Below are 6,000 nucleotides of genomic sequence, written 5' to 3'. Positions count from 1 at the left end.
CTTTCTTCATCTCCAAAGCCAGTAATGGCAGGTTGATTCCCTTTCACATCGCACCCTGACAATCTCCTTTTCTGCCTCCCTTTTGTACTTCTAGGAACTCCGGTGATTACATTAGGCCCACCCACATAATCCAGAAAATTCTCCTATTTTAAGGTCAGTTGACTAGCAGCCTTAATTCTATCTGCAACCTTAATCCACAGATTCCGGGGATTAGGCTATGGATATCTTTGGGGTGCCATTATTCAGCCTACTACAAGCCCAAAATATGGATATAAAAATAAATTTTGGATTGCTCTCTTGTTTTCTCTGATATAGGGCCTTTCATTCACTGGGTTTGTTGTTTTTCCTTTCACGTTGTTGGCCCTTCTCATATGCTTGCGGATTTATGGTGATACACTCATCTTCTGCATGGAAACACCCTGTCTCTCAGTGACCTAAGGACCATGGTTGTGGGGTTCTCTTGAGGTGGTCTTGGCAGCTGGGGTGGTCTGCCACACAATAGCCACAGTGGTTTCTCAGCACTGAGGGGGGACAGAATCTTTTTTTTTTTTTTTTTAAAGATTTTTTATTTATTTATTTGAGAGAGAATGAGAGACAGAGAGCTCGAGAGGGAAGAGGGTCAGAGGGAGAAGCAGACCCCCTGCTGAGCAGGGAGCCCGATGTGGGACTCGATCCCGGGACTCCAGGATCACGACCTGAGCTGAAGGCAGTCGCTTAACCAACTGAGCCACCCAGGCGCCCGGGACAGAATCTTTTGAGGGAGAAACCTGCATACCTCCAGCCTGACTCGCCCTCCTTTGCAGTCTTCACCTCCCCCACACCCTGATGGCAGCCTGAAGGGACTGTATTTGCATTTCCCCCAATATAAGAGACCCTTTCAGTTTCTAAGCTTACTAGACCTTCCTTTAAGACACTGTAAAGCAAAAGAAGAAGTAGGTGTAAGAGACCGGATATCAGTGTTATTGGGTGAAAAGAAACCTCCATGTCATCGGGCACGCAAAACTAGTCATCTTTCCCAGGTAACCTTTAACATCCCATTCCCAGAGGCCTTCCTCAGTTCTTGATAATAATAAGACCTGACATTTTTTTTTAACTTTCCAGGACTTTTCTTTTAATTTTTTAAATTTTAGTATAATTAACATACAGTGTTATGTTCAGGTATACAATATAGTGATTCAACAATTCTATACATTGTTCAGTGTTCAACGAGATAACTGTACTCTTAATCCCCTTCACCTGTTTCACCCATCCCCCATCTCCCCTCTGGTAACCACCAGTTTGTTCTCTACAGTTAACAGTCTGGTTTTTCGTTCGTCTCTTTTTTCTTTGTTCATTTGCTTTGTTTCTTAAATTCCACATATGAGTTAAATCATATGGCATTTTTCTTTTCTTTTCTTTTCTTTTTTTTTAAAGATTTTATTTATTTATTTGACAGAGAGAGACACAGTGAGAGCAGGAACACAAACGGGGGAGTGGGAGAAGGAGAAGCAGGCTCCCTGAGAGCCTGATGTGGGACTCGATCCCAGGACCCTGAGATCATGACCTGAGCTGAAGGCAGATGCTTAATGACTGAGCCACCCAGGCGCCCCAAGGTATTTTTCTTTTCTGACTGGCTTATTTCCCTTAGCATGATACCTTCTGGATCCATCCATGTTGTTGCAAATGGCAAGATTTCATTCTTTTTTATGGCTGAATAATATTCCATTGTATATATATATCACATCTTCTTTATCTATTCATCTATCAACAGATACTTGGGTTGCTTCCATAATTTGACTATTGTAAATAATGCTGCAGTAAGCAGAGGGGTGCATCCATCTTCCCAAATAAGCTGCATTTATCATGTGCTAGGAGCTGTTCTAAGCACTTGGCATATATTAACTCATTTATTTCTCACAACAACTCTTCATCTCCTCACCTTGCTGGTGGGTTGACAGAGAGGTTAAATAACTTCTCCTGGATTACTCAGTGTCTTCTTCTGAGCAACAACGTCAAAACAAAGACAAGATACGAAGGAGTAGGTAATACCATGAGAAGCTGCACACAAATACCATTTAACTCAAACGACTTTCATTCATTTGTTTCCCTCAATGAGCCAAGTAACAACTGCAAGTAAGCAAGAGATGATAGCTGGTAGAAGGCCCGCACCACCTGTTTGGAGATTGACTAATGTCTCTCAATGTCTCTGCTGCCACTTACTCCAGCCATAGATCTGGTGGGCTCTGCTTGCCAAGGTCTTTACTCGTCTTCACCAGGGGTGAAGTTTGGTCATTATGTGGTAGTCTGCAACCCCTGATAGTAGGGGATATATATTCATCATGGCTTGGCTGGCTAGCCCCATGTTCTGACTGGGGAGGCTGAGCACTCTGGGTGTGCCTCAGGATCTACTGGCTTGCGCTTGCATCAGCCCTATTCTGGTTGGCTACACCCCAACTTACATAAGCCACTGCATCATTACATATGCATTGTTAGCTAGTTAAGCCATTCCTTATCAATACATTCCAGAACTTTCTGGAAATTTTCTAAACTTTATGACTTTGGGGGATAGCAGTTATTTATAAACTCTTTTGAGGGAGGAAGCCATATGCTAATCTGTAATGGAGTGCATATATACATATATATGATTTTAATTACTTTTGTAAAAAATGTTTACAAGGAAAAGAATGTTTTAGTGGGAAAGCTTGTTTACCATTTTTTTTTAAAGCACAGCAAATAGGTTTTGATTTATCTCTGTCAAAATGTAGGTTGTGGCATCCTTTAATCACACATAGCTAGTTAGTGACAAAGCTAGGGTTCATATCCATGCAGTCTAAATGCAGAGTCCACATTCTTAACTACTATGTTACATTGTCTCTCTGCCTAGAACTAATACTTCACACTGAAGCGACCAGTGCCAAGTATAAAGACCACACCAGGAGAAAGTCCAAGCTATCAGAGGGCAGACTCTAGATGTCTGAGGAACAGTATCCAGAGGACCCTGCTACATAAGGGGTATCTTAGCAAGCAACTGAAAATGCTAATAAACTAATATATAGGGATCTTTAAATTACTGTAATTTTCTTACATTATAATAAGTTGTTAAGCCTTTTCTTTTAATTAAACTTCCTCAGATACAATATGGTTAGCATGATTGCAGCTGTTGTCATTTTTGCCCATCTATGGCTTTTCAAAAAAATATTCTCCTGGGTTTCCAGATGGAAGTTCAGCTAAAATTTCTCTCAGCTTTGTACCACCTTCAGAGAGAGAAATCTGGGCCATTGGCACAATGGGCATTTCTGGCATGAGAATAACTTATCTTCTAAGGCCAAGGTGAAAAATGACACTGCCTCAGCTAAGCTCTAGCCTGTGCTCATGAATTTGCAGAGAAGCCTTTGCTCAGAGCATGGAAGAATAAGTGGATTCAGTAGATCTGAGATACTACCAGTGAACTTGGATCTGGGGCAGACTAATGAGAAGTACATGGATGGAATAACCACACCAAGTCTAATTGAACTATGGACACTGCAAGTTAATGACTGTGTAACTTGCAAAGTGTGTTCATGTGATCCCCATGGGGGAAAAACAAACATTACATCATAGCCCAGAAGGCAAGTGCCCTTTGAGTTGGTGGCTCTTTTGTGTCAACAGTATGGCTCAAGAGAGTGCTGTGTGTTCACATTTTTATACCACATGGACATGATTTTTCTGAAAATATTTTTGAAAATGGCAATATGCCACACAACTATGATCCTCAACAATTCTTGGAGATAGACAGGGCCTGTATAAAATCTTGAATTTTCAGATGAGGAAACAATTAAACCTGATCTTTACTTAAGATTCCTGCTACATGTAAAATGTTGGATATTTCTTCCCACTCTCTTTGTCACAGAGGAAGTTGTAAGGAAATAGTATTGATAGTGGCTATGAATTACTATTAACATCTGATGTATGCCTCATAAAAGAATGAAAATAACACTCCAGAGGGACTTAAAAACACCCAGGTCTTTTCATCCTCATGACAATGCTACAATAAAATCAGAATTTTAGAATGACAGAACTGAAGCTTATCTACCAAGATTAACTAGTAATTGTCAGAGATATGATTCAAGCTCGTTTGACTTCAAGCTTTGCTCTTTTCATTAGAGTACAGTACATCCCTCATGGAATTGTGTTTAGCTGTAAAAGATTAGGTAATGATATCTGCCCTTTCCTGTTTAGAGCTCAGTATTAGTCCATATAAACCTAAACCTTATAAATACTTAATGTTAAGTACATTTACTACTTTCCACTGGAGGGGGAAAAAGCAATTTCCAATTGATCGAATGCATTTTCAGACATATTTTACCAGTAGAATAGTTTCAGGCCATTTGGCCTTTTTCTCTTTATCCAGCAGAAATTTTCTTATTTATTTGTACTGATAAACAGATACAGTAGATGCATTTGAATTAGGGTAAACATGACTACTTCTCATGATGTATGAGTAATTGGCCATCACGGGACCAGGTGGGATATTCTTTATGCCTCCCATTCATAGAGAAGGCCATAGTCAAGGGGGCACAAGGTGAGTTAGGGGCATCTAATGTATTATGTTGATAAACCCAACTTCTCAATGCTATCCTGTGCTGTGCATTAACTTAAGATTCAAAACCAGGAGAATGTGTATTGTGACAGATTTTAGTTGTACTGATGGAGTTTTCCTATCCAGCCACATATTTGTAAACAATGGCACAAATTTATGAAACAGATGAATACTGTTCAGTTATAATCTGTAACCCCAGATGAGATAACAAATGTCACTCATAATATTAATTATGTTCCTGACCTTGTTTTATGTAGACGGTAGTCCTAAATAAACCTACCTATTTATTTAGGTGGGAATATTAACATCACAGTAATTACCTTTAATAATGAACATATAAAAGAACAATTTATCACCTGGTTTAATATTCTGTAGAGACAGATTTCTACTTGACCCATGTAAACGTTGTTTTTTCTTAAGACAGTCTCCATCTATATCTCCTCTACTGGAATAATGCTGTTTTTCTAAACTTCCACAATGCCTAGGTTACTATTAAATAGGAGGCAGGAAACAGAGACCACACTGAGATTATCCCATGCATGGACACATCTCTTTTGATGGCAGCCCAAAAAAGTAGGCACAGGCAGAGGAAAGAGAGAAAAAGTAGTTGCTGAAGAATGTCATCTGAAGGTGAGTGATGGAGAGTAGTTAAGTTTTTATCTTAGTTTGGGAAGAAGAGAGGTTCAGCTGAAAAGAATTCAAAAGGAACATATTCATAATTGTTTGAGTCAAACTTAAGGTGAGAAATAAAAGTACAGAGATAACAGAATAGGAAAAAATCATAATTTAATAGTTAACAATTATTGAACTATTCATTCAATTTTGCAGAGGAGAACATGAGACACAGAATGATTAAACAGCTTGCCCAAATTTACAGAGCTAGTAAATTACAGAGCTTGAATTCCAGTCCTGGCAATCTGACCCACAAAATGGGCGTATTAACAAAGTGGCTAGAGCGAGAATACTTACAAGAAGGGACATAGAGACCAAAGGAATAACGGGGCGGAGGGGGCCAGACTCCATTTAAAAAAATTACCAATGGGGGGGCGCCTGGGTGGCTCAGTCGTTAAGCGTCTGCCTTCGGCTCAGGTCATGATCCCAGGGTCCTGGGATCGAGCCCCACATCGGGCTCCCTGCTCCGCGGGAAGCCTGCTTTTCCCTCTCCCACTCCCCCTGCTTGTGTTTGTTCCCTCTCTCGCTGTGTCTCTCTCTGTCAAATAAATAAATAAAATCTTAAAAAAAAAAAATTACCAATGGGCTAAATATGGTTATGTTTTATTAACGGTCAGAGCGCTTTGTATACATTAGTTCATTTAATTCTGCTAACAATTCTGTGAGGTATACTCTCAGTTCCATTTTTCAGACGAGGCTACTTGAGACATGATAAACGATAAACATTCCCTTCTTGCATTGAGTTACACCTCAGGAGCACACTCTGGAGT

Source organism: Halichoerus grypus, chromosome 3 (genome assembly GCF_964656455.1).
Source record: "Halichoerus grypus chromosome 3, mHalGry1.hap1.1, whole genome shotgun sequence".
Classification (NCBI taxonomy): Eukaryota; Metazoa; Chordata; class Mammalia; order Carnivora; family Phocidae; genus Halichoerus; species Halichoerus grypus.
The sequence above is the reverse complement of the archived record's forward strand: the minus strand, read 5'-3'. Positions refer to the sequence as shown.